Raw genomic sequence first — 15,281 nt, forward strand, 5'->3', positions numbered from 1 at the left:
TGTTTTCACTTATAAACACTGTCAGCTAGCACATTTGCTTATTTCCGATCTGAGGAAGAAGGGCAACCTTCGAAAGCTAATCAAGAAATGTATTAAGTTATGTCCAATAAAAAAGGTATCATCTTATTTTCTTTTCCATGTTTTATTTTGTTTGATTTCTATTGATAACCTTAAGAGTGGACTAACATGGCTACCACACTCCTCTACTTTGTAGAACAAAAATGTATAGGGCTGTGTAAAGTCTTGACTATCCAGCCATCAATATATCTGGCCATGCTGTACTCATGAGAATAACAGAATTATCAGGTGGTGGTGGTGGGGGGAGGGGGGGGGAGGTTAGAGAGGACATGGAGAGCTAATGTAGGATTAATGAACAATCCAGAAACCCAAAAGCTTAAGCAGTGTTCATTTTTTTAGGCCATATGTTGCTAAGGATGTAAAAAAAACTTGATGTGGTCCAGAGAATTGTGACAAAAATGGTATGGAGCTTGCGCCAAAGACATATGAGAAGAGGCTGGAAGACTTGAATATATGTACCCTAGAGGAAAGAAGGGACAGGAGAGATAAGAAACAGATGTTTAAATACTTGAAAGGTATCAATATAGAACAAATGTTTTCCAGAGAAAGGGAAATGGTAAAATTAGAGGACATTAATTGAGGTTGTAGGATGGTAGACTTACTACTACTACTACTACTACTATTTACCATTTCTATAGCGCTACAAGGTGTACACAGCGCTGCACAAACATAGAAGAACGACAGTCCCTGTTCAAAGAGCTTACAATCTAATAGACCAAAAAAAAAAGTAATCAAATCAATTAATGTGTACAGGAAGGAGGAGAGGAGGGTAGGTGGAGTCGAGTGGTTACGAGTCAAAAGCAATGTTAAATAGCTGGGCTTTCAGTCTAGATTTAAAGGTGGCCAAGGATGGGGCAAGACGTAGGGGCTCAGGAAGTTTATTTCAGGCGTAGGGTGCAGCGAGACAGAAGGCGCGAAGTCTGGAGTTGGCAGTAGTGGAGAAGGGAACAGATAAGAAGGATTTATCCATGGAGCGGAGTGCACGGGAAGGGGTGTAGGGAAGGACGAGTAATGTAGGAAGACTTGGGTAATGTAGGAAAATGTATTTTCACGGAGAGGGTGGTTGATGCCTGGAATGCCCTCCTGAGGGAGGTAGTAGAGACAAAAATGGTGATAGAATTCAAAACGCCATGGGATGAAAACAGAGGATCTCTAATTAAAAAATGGATGGCATTTAAAAAAAAAAAAACCCTTAAATAATTGCATAACTAGAAAGGCGGTTTTCTCGGTTCAAGGCCATGGCCATTGGAATAAATGACCTCAGTCTCTTCGGGATCAAAGAACTCTACAAAACTTTAAAACCCAACAAAATATTTCTTTTTTCCGATGCTTATTCATAGTTTCTTATTTGTAGTCCATGGAAGTTGAGACTGTCGGACCCAAGAGACCAGTCAATCCATCCCCACACACACACTCAGTGGCGTACCAAGGGGGGGGGTGGTGGGGGCGGTCTGCCCCGGGTGCCAGTGGATGGGGGGTGCTCCGCTCCCGCCGCCTCCCGTGGCCGTTCCCGCGGCGCCGCACATTAAAAAAAACCGGCGAAGCAGCGTCGCAGGCAGCGCCTCGTGCCCTGCTTGTAAAAAAAAAAAAAATCAAATCTCCTCCTTCCTTCTCCTCCTCGTCTTGACGTCGACTCGGGCCTTCCAATCAATTTGATTGGAAGGCCCGAGTCGACGTCAAGACGTCAAGACGAGGAGAAGGAAGGAGATTTGATTTTTTTTTTTTTTACAAGCAGGGCACGAGGCGCTGCCTGCGACGCTGCTTAGCCGGTGGGGAAGGAGAGGGGCGAAAGGGACTCGGGTGGGGGTGTTCAGAGGGGAGAAGGGGACTGGGGTGGGGGTCTCAGACAGGGGAGGGGAGAAGGGGACTGGGGTGGGGGTGTTCAGAGGGGAAAAGGGGATGGGAGAAGGGGACTGGGGTGGGGGTCTCAGACGGGGGAAGGGGAGGGGAGAAGGGGACTGGGGTGGGGATCTCAGACAGGGGAGGGGGAGAGGAGAAGGGGACTGGGGTGGGGATCTCAGACAGGGGAGAAGGTGACTGGGGTGGGGGTGTTCAGAGGGGAAAAAGGGAGGGGAGAAGGGGACTGGGGTGGGGATCTCAGACAGGGGAGGGGAGAAGGGGACTGGGGTGGGGATCTCAGACAGGGGAGGGGGAGAGGAGAAGGGGACTGGGGTGGGGATCTCAGACAGGGGAGAAGGGGACTGGGGTGGGGGTGTTCAGAGGGGAAAAGGGGAGGGGAGAAGGGGACTGGGGTGGGGATCTCAGACAGCGGAGGGGAGAAGGGGACTGGGGTGGGGATCTCAGAGGGGAGAAGGGGACTGGGGTGGGGGTGTTCAGAGGAGAGAAGGGGACTGGGGTGGGGGTCTCAGACAGGGGAGGGGAGAAGGGGACTGGGGTGGGGGTGTTCAGAGGAGAGAAGGGGACTGGGGTGGGGATCTCAGACAGGGGAGGGGGAGAGGAGAAGGGGACTGGGGTGGGGATCTCAGGGGAGAAGGGGACTGGGGTGGGGGTGTTCAGAGGGGAAAAGGGGAGGGGAGAAGGGTACTGGGGTGGGGATCTCAGAGAGGAGAAGGGGACTGGGGTGGGGGTGTTCAGAGGGGAGAAGGGGACTGGGGTGGGGGTCTCAGACAGGGGAGGGGAGAAGGGGGCTGGAACTGGGGGCTGAAAAAAGGGGCAGAGAGAGAGAGAGGGGACAGATCCTAGATGGAAGGGGGAGCGAGAGGGAAGGCAGACCCTGGATGGATGGGAGAGGGAGGGCAAATGGTGGATTGAAGGGGCAGAGAGAAAGGGCAGGCAGTGGATGGAAGGGACGGCAGAGAGGGCTGACACTGGATGGCAGAGAGAGAGAGAGTGAAGACAGATGCTGGATGGAAGGAAGACGGTGAAAAGAAGATGAGGAAAGCAGAAACCAGAGACAACAAACTGTAAATAAAATATATTTTTTTATTTTTTTTATTTTTTTTGCTTTAGGATAAAGTATTGTAGATATGTTAAATGTTTATAATAGAACATGTAAATAAGGTAATCTTTTTATTGGACTAATTTTAGTACATTTTGACTAACTTTCCTCCGAAAGTAACAAAACCCCCTTCCTCAGGTCAGGATAGAATACTGTAACAGCACTATACTGTACTGACCCGAGGACGGAGGTTTTGGCCTCTGAAAGCTAAATTTATTAGTCCAATAAAATGGTATTATTTTATTTTCTGTATTTGTTTTATTTCTATTTGTTAATTTGTAAAGTGGTGATTGGTACTTGTTAGTTTTTTCAAATTTACATCTGCTGTCTTTATATTTTGCACAGTACTAGGGGACAGTTTCTGTTTCTGTGGTGTTGCATTGTATGCAGAGTCTGGCATCTTGGGGTTCAGTTTAATTTTTGTCTAAATAGAAAGGGTATTATTGCTTATTCTATAGTGGATTAGGGTGTATCTGTGTTTGTGAAAAAGACATGGCTTTCAGTTGGCATTGACTGTGCAGGATCGACTATCTGTACTATTCTGTCAGGTTTCATTTTACAATAGGTGAATTGATGCTCTAGTGCTCACTGTAGTGTTTAAGATGCTTTCCTTTTCCTTGTGTGACTCATAGAAATTACTGCTTATGGTATGGTAGAATTGCTCTATAGGTCCTGAGTGTTTTGTATTCTCGGCATGCCTAGTACTGCATTGGGGGGGGGGGGGGGTGTTAAAATATGACCGGCCCCGGGTGTCAACTACCCTAGGTACGCCACTGCACACACTCTATCTCCACATCTTCTATCCTATCAAAACTGTAGTTCTTTTTCTTCTTCTTTATGTACTTTTATTTTTAGAATGTAAGTTGCCCAGATATGTCCTATGATGGGCGGGGTAGAAAATTCTGAATAAGCTTGAAACTTGACTGCATGTGTTGATGTGTCAAGTGGTGCTTAAATGGCAATTCTGGCTGTGAAGAACTAAGGCCATTGCCAGCAGACTTGTACAATCTGTGTGTCCCATATGTGGCAATCTGGTTTAGGATGTGCTGGAGAAGGTTTCAACAGCAACTTCAGTATCATAGCAACATAGCAGATGATGGCAGAAAAAGACCTGCACGGTCCATCTAGTCTGCCCAACAAGATAAACTCATATGTGCTACTTCTTGTGTATACCTTACCTTGATTTGTATCTGCCATTTTCAGGACACAGACCGTAGAAGTCTTGCCCAGAACTAGCCCCACCACCGAAACACCAGCCCCGCCTCCCAATCTCGGCTAAGCTTCTGAGGATCCATTCCTTCTGCACAGGATTCCTTTATGTTTATCCCACGCATACTTGAATTCCGCTACCATTTTCATCTCCACCACCTCCCGCGTTCCAGTAGTTGGAACACGAGGACAGTGCCAGACATACTTTTACGGTCGGTGTCCTACAAATGGCAAGATGGATTCAGATAGGCTGGAGTGGGTTTTGACAGCAACTCCAGTAGTTGGAACATAAGGACAGTGCCGGGCGAACTTGTATGGGCTATGCCCAAGAAATGCCAAAGAAAAACCATGATCAAATATTTGATATCACATTCATTGTTGGTTTAATCATTAATTGATGATAAGTGTGATGTTGGCAGACTAGATTGACCACTCAGGTCTTTATTTGTCGTCATTTACTATGTTACCTGGTAGCTTTGATCACCCAGTCCTAATGATTCTAGTTTAAAGGCCTCTTCAATAGGTTAGCCAGTCTGCTCCTTCTTTGATCAATGGACACCATTTCTGCTCAGCAGCCCTTGGAAAATCATCTCATGTCCAGGAAGCCAAAACACTCTTTACAACACCATCCATGTAACCGCATATTTATTTCCAGGATGCAAGATTTATTTATTTATTTGTATTCCACATTTCCCCACCTATTTGCAGGCTCAATGTGGCTTACATAGTACCGTAAAGGCGTTCGCCAATTCCGGTATGAACAAATACAATAATGTTGTGGTAGAATAAGGTTCGTGTGTAACAGACACATTAGGGAATCGTAGAGAGGAAGAGTTATTATATGTCCGTTACGAGCTTTGGTTTCATTGTGTTGCAGGGTACAGGCATTTAAGTTGGGTCGGTAGGGTATGCCTTTTTGAACAGGTTAGTTTTTAATGATTTCCAGAAGTTTGGGTGATCATAAGTTGTTTTCACGGCTTTTGGTAGTGCGTTCCATAGTTGTGTGCTTATGTAGGAGAAGCTGGATGCATAGGTTGATTTCTATTTGAGTCCTTTGCAGCTTGGGTGGTGGAGATTTAGGTATGTTCGTGTTGATCCTGTTGTGTTTCTGGTTGGTAGGTCTATGAGGTCTGTCATGTATCCTGGGGGCTTCGCCGTAGATAATTTTATGACCCAGGGTGTAGATTTTGAAAGCAATACGTTCTTTGATTGGGAGCCAGTGCAGTTTTTCTTGGCCTTTACCCTCTACAGGGAGGATTGAGGATAACACCACCTGCACACCTTTTTCTGTCGTCATCTACTATGTTACTATGTTCACCTTCTTTTCCTGAGCCATGAAGTCATTTTTTTGATATATTTGGAGGGGTACCTTGCAGTATCATTTGTGCCAACATGGATGAGCAACATCGGCTAATAGTCATTAGGCTTGATGAGTTTCGGCAAGATCTCTGTAACATCTTGAATTTGGGCACATGGCCGACAGAACACCTCCTGGGACATCACGTATGGTCTGCAGATGGATACCTCTGCACCCCTGAGAAGTGAGTCACCAACTACCACTGCCTTTCGCCTCCTAGTGGTCACTGATCCAGAAACTTTGGGGAGTTTGTCCTTTGGGTCCTCCTCGCTCTGGGATTCTCTCACCTCCTCCATTTCCAGGGCTGCGTACCAGTTGTTCGGTTCAAGGGCGGGTGAAGTCATGGCATCGATCCTGCAGGGTCTCGTGATCTGCATTCATTCTGCAACTCCTCAGTATCTCTCCTCTCTTATACTCTCCCTACAGCCCTCCTTGAGAACTCTGTTCAACAGGTAAGTCTTTCTTATCTGTACCCTTCTCCTCCGCTGCCAACTCTGATCCTTTTGTCTTGCTGCACCATATGCCTGGAAAGTCTTCCTGAGCCAGTACGTCAAGCTCCATCTCTGGCCATATTCAAATCTAGGTTAAAAGCCTACCTTTTTGAGGTTGCTTTTAGCTCATAACTCCTATTCACCTGTTCAATACCTATGTCTATTTTAATCATTCCCACAATAAATAATGTCCTAATCCTTTCTGTTTGACTGTCTTGATTAGATTGTAAGCCTTGTGGAAAAGGGACTGTTTCAAACTTGTTTAGTGTACAGTGCTGTGTAAGTCTAGTAGCGTTATAGAAATGATTAGTAGTAGTAGGCCACCAGGGGATGTACGATAGGACCAGAGGAAGCCTATGGGTAGGTCTGGAAGGGGATCTCATTTTATTTGGGGGGCAGAGGAGAGAGCTGGAGTGGGGGCTTGTTCTGTGTGTGTGGGGGGGGGGGGGGGGGGGGGAAGGGGAAGGAAGGAGGGAGTGGAGGCTCGTTCCATTAGGGACCAGGCTAGGCCGCTTCAGCTTCGCTTGTAAGCTACTGTTGAATTGTGGTTTTGGTCGCCCTGTCTACGTGTGTGTATATATATGGGAGGGGGGGGGGATTTGGTCTGGATCTGTACATTATGAACCTCTCCTTGAAGCTCTGTTGCTTATCCATTCTGCCCAACCATGCCATCTACTCTCCCTATCACTCCCTTACAGATCCTATGTACTTGTCCCAAGCTTTCTTGAGTCTCCATCTCCACCACCTCCTCCGGGGAGCCGCTCCACAAATTCACCACCCTTTCCTCAGGTTATTTGCGAATGTGCCCTCATCCTATGCCCCCTCGTTCCAAAGCTTCTTTTCAATTGGAAGAGACTCGTCTCCCATGCATTTCTGCCTCGGCAATATCTAACATCTCCCTCACCCGGTCTTTCTACCAAAGTCTACGGATCGGGTGTGTCCCCATATGTTTTCTGACAGGCTGCCTGGGAGTTTAGTTCACAACAGGGAGACAGGAGCGCACCATTAGCATGAGAGAAGTACAAGCAGCACTGCAGAGGCACCGCTAAAGGATCCTTGAAACTGATTTAGGGAGGGCTGTAGTCTGAACCTCGCAAGGACTGACTCTCTGTCAGCTCCCAGGTGTCTGTCTTCTGCCCCTGACTTACCTCATCGCTTTAGTTAGCGATTTCATCATTCAGGCTCTGCTCTGTGATCCCAGCAAAGGCTGACATCATTTTCTTTATTCCCACATTAGTGGCTCAGGATATCAACCCCCCCCCCCCCCTCCCTCCAATCACCACCACCAACACACCAACCACAGCTCTTTGAGTCAGAAACCAGAGAGCAGGAAATGGCCAGTTTCTCCTTCAGGCAGACTTAGATGGCTGCCTAGGGCTACAGCTTCTGGAGAGTGGCACAGAGCAGCTGCAGCCAAACCGAACAGACATAGAATATGTAACCCACAGACATACAGCCCAAAACATACATAGTAACATAGTAGATGATGGCAGAAAAAGACCTGCACGGTCCACCCAGTCTGCCCAACAAGGTAAACTCACATGTGTCATTTTTTGTGTATACCTTACCTTGATTTGTACCTGTCTTTTTCAGGGTACAGACCGTATAAGTCTGCCCAGCACTATCCCCGCCTCCCACCACTGGCTCTGGCACAGACTATATAAGTCTGCCCAGCACTATCCCCGCCTCCCAACCACCAGCCCCGCCTCCCACCACCTGCTCTGGCACAGACCGTATAAGTCTGCCCAGCACTATCCCTGCCTCCCACCACTGGCTCTGGCACAGACTATATAAGTCTGCCCAGCACTATCCCCGCCTCCCAACCACCAGCCCCGCCTCCCACCACCTGCTCTGGCACAGACCGTATAAGTCTGCCCAGCACTATCCCTGCCTCCCACCACTGGCTCTGGCACAGACTATATAAGTCTGCCCAGCACCATCCCCGCCTCCCAACCACCAGCCCTGCCTCCCACCACCTGCTCTGGCACAGACCGTATAAGTCTGCCCAGCACTATCCCCGCCTCCCAACCACCAGTCCCGTCTCCCACCACCAGCTCTGGCACAGACCGTATAAGTCTGCCCAGCACTATCCCTGCCTCCCACCACTGGCTCTGGCACAGACTATATAAGTCTGCCCAGCACTATCCCCGCCTCCCACCCACCAGCCCCGCCTCCCACCACCTGCTCTGGCACAGACCGTATAAGTCTGCCCAGCACTATCCCCGCCTCCCAACCACCAGTCCCGTCTCCCACCACCGGCTCTGGCACAGACCGTATAAGTCTGCCCAGCACTATCCCTGCCTCCCACCACTGGCTCTGGCACAGACTATATAAGTCTGCCCAGCACTATCCCCGCCTCCCAACCACCAGCCCCGCCTCCCACCACCTGCTCTGGCACAGACCGTATAAGTCTGCCCAGCACTATCCCCGCCTCCCAACCACCAGTCCCGTCTCCCACCACCGGCTCTGGCACAGACCGTATAAGTCTGCCCAGCACTATCCCTGCCTCCCACCACTGGCTCTGGCACAGACTATATAAGTCTGCCCAGCACTATCCCCGCCTCCCAACCACCAGCCCCGCCTCCCACCACCTGCTCTGGCACAGACCGTATAAGTCTGCCCAGCACTATCCCTGCTTCCCACCACTGGCTCTGGCACAGACTATATAAGTCTGCCCAGCACTATCCCCGCCTCCCAACCACCAGCCCCGCCTCCCACCACCTGCTCTGGCACAGACCGTATAAGTCTGCCCAGCACTATCCCCGCCTCCCAACCACCAGTCCCGTCTCCCACCACCGGATCTGGCACAGACCGTATAAGTCTGCCCAGCACTATCCCTGCCTCCCACCACTGGCTCTGGCACAGACTACATAAGTCTGCCCAGCACTATCCCCGCCTCCCAACCACCAGCCCCGCCTCCCACCACCTGCTCTGGCACAGACCGTATAAGTCTGCCCAGCACTATCCCCGCCTCCCAACCACCAGTCCCGTCTCCCACCACCGGCTCTGGCACAGACAGTATAAGTCTGCCCAGCACTATCCCTGCCTCCCACCACTGGCTCTGGCACAGACTATATAAGTCTGCCCAGCACTATCCCCACCTCCCAACCACCAGCCCCGCCTCCCACCACCTGCTCTGGCACAGACCGTATAAGTCTGCCCAGCACTATCCCCGCCTCCCAACCACCAGTCCCGTCTCCCACCACCGGCTCTGGCACAGACCGTATAAGTCTGCCCAGCACTATCCCTGCCTTCCACCACTGGCTCTGGCACAGACTATATAAGTCTGCCCAGCACTATCCCCGCCTCCCAACCACCAGCCCCGCCTCCCACCACCTGCTCTGGCACAGACCGTATAAGTCTGCCCAGCACTATCCCCGCCTCCCAACCACCAGTCCCGTCTCCCACCACCGGCTCTGGCACAGACCGTATAAGTCTGCCCAGCACTATCCCTGCCTCCCACCACTGGCTCTGGCACAGACTATATAAGTCTGCCTAGCACTATCCCCGCCTCCCAACCACCAGCCCCGCCTCCCACCACCTGCTCTGGCACAGACCGTATAAGTCTGCCCAGCACTATCCCTGCCTCCCACCACTGGCTCTGGCACAGACTATATAAGTCTGCCCAGCACTATCCCCGCCTCCCAACCACCAGCCCCGCCTCCCACCACCTGCTCTGGCACAGACCGTATAAGTCTGCCCAGCACTATCCCCGCCTCCCAACCACCAGTCCCGTCTCCCACCACCGGCTCTGGCACAGACCGTATAAGTCTGCCCAGCACTATCCCTGCCTCCCACCACTGGCTCTGGCACAGACTATATAAGTCTGCCCAGCACTATCCCCGCCTCCCAACCACCAGCCCCACCTCCCACCACCTGCTCTGGCACAGACCGTATAAGTCTGCCCAGCACTATCCCTGCCTCCCACCACTGGCTCTGGCACAGACTATATAAGTCTGCCCAGCACTATCCCCGCCTCCCAACCACCAGCACCGCCTCCCACCACCTGCTCTGGCACAGACCGTATAAGTCTGCCCAGCACTATCCCCGCCTCCCAACCACCAGTCCCGTCTCCCACCACCGGCTCTGGCACAGACCGTATAAGTCTGTCCAGCACTATCCCTGCCTCCCACCACTGGCTCTGGCACAGACTATATAAGTCTGCCCAGCACTATCCCCGCCTCCCAACCACCAGTCCCGTCTCCCACCACCGGCTCTGGCACAGACCGTATAAGTTTGCCCAGCACTATCCCCACCTCCCAACCACCAGTCCCGCCTCCCACCACCGGCTCTGGCACAGACCGTATAAGTCTGCCCAGTACTATCCCCGCCTCCCAACCACCAGTCCCGCCTCCCACCACCGGCTCTGGCACAGACCGTATAAGTCTGCCCAGCACTATCCCCGCCTCCCAACCACCAGTCACGCCTCCCACCACCGGCTCTGGCACAGACTGTATAAGTCTGCCCAGCCTATCCCCGCCTCCAAACCACATACAATATATCCTGACAGCCACATAGACTCAAAGAACCACCAGTGTGTACACAAACATTTAGAAAGGGTATTGTATGTGATATACTGCTTTTCTGGGGAACAACCAACGTGGGTAACATCTGTTACAGTATATGCAGCTGTTCATATTCTTCTTTTTGTACCTGGGGCAATGGAGGGTTAAGTGATTTGCCCAGGATCACAAGAAGCTGCAATGGGACCTTGAACCCAGTTCCAGTGACGATCCTAGGTCTGCTGCCACCCGGGGCGGATCGCCGATGCGCACCCCCCCCCCCCCCCCCCCGGGTGCATTCTTAGCTGCTGGGACCAACCGCGCGGCTCTCGGCTCCGCTGGCTCCCTGCTCCCTCTGCCCCGGAACAGGAAGTAACCTGTCGTACTTCACCAACTCTTAGTGCCACTCTGAAATGCTATCAACCTACTCGCTCTCTGAGATCATCTCATAAACGGCATGCCTTCATTTCATCGGGTTTATTTAGAAGAATGCAGATCATCTATATTCTACATCAAAGGTCCGAAATTATGGAATGCTTTGCCCATTGATCTTCATTCAATACAAAATATGGACCAGTTTTAAAAAGCATTGAAAACTCATTTATTTCTTCAGGCTTTTGGTTTCTCTGATGTATTAATTATTTTAATACCCTGTACATTTTAATCTGCTGTATGTTTGTATAGTTTGTTGTGTAATGAAATAATTTTTATTTTTTTTTATATTTTGTATATGATTTGTTCCCCGCTTAGACTTTTAAAGATATAGCGGGTTATAAATAAAGTTTTATTATTATTATTAAGTGCGGATTAGTCGGCTGCTTGGCTTGGTTCTCCTTCTTACTGTGGCCACCAAACCAGTCTGCACAGGGCCCCACAATTGCTAAGACCGGCCCTGCCCATAAGACACAGGAAACTGGAAATGTGCTCTGAAACAGCCTATTATAGGGAACAGAGTAGTAACATAGTAGATGACGGCAGAAAAAGACCTGCACGGTCCATCCAGTCTGCCCAAGAAGATAAATTCATATGTGCTACTTTTTTATTTGTACTGTCCTCTTCAGGGCACAGACCGTATAAGTCTAGCCAGCCCTATCCCCGCCTCCCAACCCCCAACCCCGCCTCCCACCACCAGCTCTGGCACAAACTGTATAAGTCTGCCCAGCACTATCCCCGCCTCCCAACTACCAGTCCCGCCTCCCACCACCAGCTCTGGCACAGACCGTATAAGTCTGCCCAGCACTATCCCTGCCTCCCACCACCAGCTCTGGCACAGACCGTATAAGTCTGGCCAGCCCTATCCCCGCCTCCCAACCACCAGTCCCGCCTCCCACCACCAGCTCTGGCACAGACCGTATAAGTCTGCCCAGCACTATCTCCGCCTCCCAACCACCAGCCCCGTCTCCCACCACCAGCTCTGGCACAGACCGTATAAGTCTGCCCAGCACTATCTCCGCCTCCCAACCCCCAACCCCGCCTCCCACCACCAGCTCTGGCACAGACTGTATAAGTCTGCCCAGCACTATCCCCGCCTCCCAACTACCAGTCCCGCCTCCCACCACCAGCTCTGGCACAGACCGTATAAGTCTGCCCAGCACTATCTCCGCCTCCAAACCCCCAACCCCACCTCCCACCACCAGCTCTGGCACAGACTGTATAAGTCTGCCCAGCACTATCCCCGCCTCCCAACTACCAGTCCCGCCTCCCACCACCAGCTCTGGCACAGACCGTATAAGTCTGTCCAGCACTATCCCTGCCTCCCACCACCAGCTCTGGCACAGACCGTATAAGTCTGCCCAGCACTAGCCCCGCCTCCCAACCACCAGCTCTGCCATCCATTCTAGGCTAAGCTCCTGAGGATCCCTTCCTTCTGCACAGGATTCCTTTATGTTTATCCCACGCATGTTTGAATTCCGTTACCGTTTTCATCTCCACCACCTCCCGCGGGAGGGCATTCCAAGCATCCACCACCCTCTCCATGAAAAAATACTTCCTGACATTCTTCTTGAGTCTGCCCCCCTTCAATCTCATTTCATGCCCTCTCGTTCTACTGCCTTCCCATCTCCGGAAAAGGTTTGTTTGCGGATTAATACCTTTCAAATATTTGAACGTCTGTATCATATCACCCCTGTTCCTCCTTTCATCCAGGGTATACATGTTCAGGTCCACAAGTCTCTCCTCATACGTCTTGTAACGCAAATCCCATACCATCCTCATAGCTTTTCTTTGCACCGCTTCAATTCTTTTTACATCCTTAGCAAGATACGGCCTCCAAAACTGAACACAACTGAACTGCAGGATTATAGGGATTTGTAGTTTTATATACCCTATCGTCTGCCTCCATACAAATGAAGGACAGAACAGCAAAATGAAATAAAATAACAAAAATAAGTGAAAATGTTGAAAAATATCCAAATGAAATGAAAAACTTGGGGGCACGCCCTCCTAATTGTCTCTCTTAGCTTAGGGGCCCATTTATTAAAGTGCGCTGAAAAATTGCCTGCGGTAGTGTATCCTAGAAATAAGCGGTGGATTTTCCCCAAGTCATTTTAATAATGGTCTATGGACTTTTCCTTTAGGAAGCCGTCCAGACCTTTTTTGAACCCCGCTAAGCTAACCGCCTTTACCACATTCTCTGGCAACGAATTCCAGAGTTTAATTACACATTGAGTGAAGAAAAATGTTTTCCAATTTGTATTAAATTTACTACTTTGTAGCTTCATCGCATGCTCCCTAGTCCTAGTATTTTTGGAAAGAGTAAACAAACGATTCACGTCCACCTGTTCCACTCCACTCATTATTTTATAGACCTCTATCATATCTCCCCTCAGCCTTCTTTTCTCCAAGCTGAAGAGACCTAGCCGCTTCAGCCTTTCCTCATAGGGAAGTCGTCCCATCCCCTTTATCATTTTCGTCGCCCTTCTCTGTAACTTTTCTAATTCCACTACATCTTTTTTGAGATGTGGCAACCAGAATTGAGCAGCAGTGGTGCCTGTCATTCATCTCTTGCATGGACCACAGAGGGAGCAGAGAGAAAGAGCCAGAGTAGTTTGCATACTGCCTGCCCACAGGCAGTATTGAACCTATCAGTGTGTGTGAAGGTGGATTTATGTGAAAGTCTGAATGGATTGCAGAGGGATTTCATCAACCAGGTCCAGAGAGCGGAAGGGGAGGAGGCTGGCTTGCTGGCAGTCCTCAGCATCTCTGCCCCAGTTGTGAGCAGGAGGTAGAGGGAATGGCACCCAGCAGTAAAAAAAAAAGTAAAACCCGGGAAGGGGGGGCTGGGTATTGGCTGGGACTCCCTCGCATACTTGAATGCTGGCAAGGAATGGATGGATAGAGCTGGGAGGAGAGTTGGAAGGCTGAATACCTTCCCCGGATGGTGACAGAATATGCCTGGGCAGGTTGACTCCACATTCTAATTCAACGCCTGTATCCCAAAAGGAGGGCACTACCCCCAGCAAAGAGAATGAGTACCCTAAAAAGACACCTCTAAAAAACAGTGCATTAAATCTGAACATAGAATTAAAATATAGCAGTGAAACATGGATTCTCTTTATAAGTCACTGGGCTAGAATAAGCAACCTGCACTTTGTAGGGAATCTGCCCCCCCCCCCCCCCCCCCCCCCCAGAAGAAACCATCTATGCCTGGTACAGTAGTTTAAAGGGTTTGGTGTGCTGGAGATTATAAATAAGCTCATATGTGTCCATCGTGATCATGGGTCTCTGTAAAACAATAAGGCATAAATTCATAACCTTCCAGAGTAATCATCTCTAAAGGTGTGGAAACTCTTCATTCTAGTCTTCAGGTAACAGACGATAAACGGACTTGCTGAAGGTCCCTGGCAGAAGAGGATTTCAGTCCTGCACATTGCTCCAAAAACTAGGCGACTTCCTCCCCCAACTTCAGCTCTGGCAATGCACCTCACACACCAGTACTGAGCCTCTCATTCACAGCTCTGCCATTGCACCTCATTCCTTCCAAGCGACACCCCCTTCAGTTCCAGTTCTGAAATCTTCACACACATCTCTGCCACTGTGCCCCTCTCCTACCTTCCTGCAGTCACAGTTCAGATCCCAACTCACACACATCTGTACTATTCTCCTAGTAGAGACCCCTCCACAGCACTACCCTGTACCTCATTCCTGTCACGCAGTGCCCTGACCCTCAGATCTGCCAGAACACCCCACTCCTGTCCCGCTGTACCACCTCGCCGTTATCCCAATATGGAAATCTGTCTCCACCCACTGAGCTCAGTCACTGCATCTTGCTCCTGCCATATAGTAACCCTGTCCCCCCCCCCCCCCCACCCCGACCCCCGTTATTTCAGTACTGAGACATTCCTCCACACACACACTGCTGCTCCTGCCACAAGGCACTCCCTGACGCCCCCCCCCCCCCCACTTCTGTCACCGGATCTCACTCCTACCGTGCACCGCCCCTTGTATTCCTGCATTGAGACCCCTACCCCTCCACACAGCTCCGCCCTATGAGGCTTATTGTTGTTGTGTGTCCACAAAAGCACACTGAACACGTATGTGGGGAGAAAACGCAGCCTGTCATGCTCTTCCCATCCCTTTCTGCTAGGTAAGCGCGGATGAATCTTGCTCCGAATTGACCACCTCTAACTTTTATTACTCGCCAGACCCCAGTGCTTCTGGCCCCCACCCCTCACCTTTGAGGGACG

General features: G+C 50.4%; 1 protein-coding gene across 1 annotated transcript in view; it reads left to right on the plus strand.

Moving 5' to 3' along the window:
• The first annotated feature begins 15,111 nt into the window (after positions 1-15,111).
• EDA2R (ectodysplasin A2 receptor) overlaps positions 15,112-15,281 on the plus strand; it is a 48,102-nt gene continuing 47,932 nt past the window's right edge. Inside the window, exon 1 of the mRNA XM_030210569.1 lies at positions 15,112-15,181. The gene's annotated coding sequence lies outside the window, so the exon portion shown is untranslated. The remainder of the gene's footprint in view (positions 15,182-15,281) is intronic.

This window comes from Microcaecilia unicolor, chromosome 7, assembly GCF_901765095.1.
Source record: "Microcaecilia unicolor chromosome 7, aMicUni1.1, whole genome shotgun sequence".
In the NCBI taxonomy this organism is placed as follows: domain Eukaryota; kingdom Metazoa; phylum Chordata; class Amphibia; order Gymnophiona; family Siphonopidae; genus Microcaecilia; species Microcaecilia unicolor.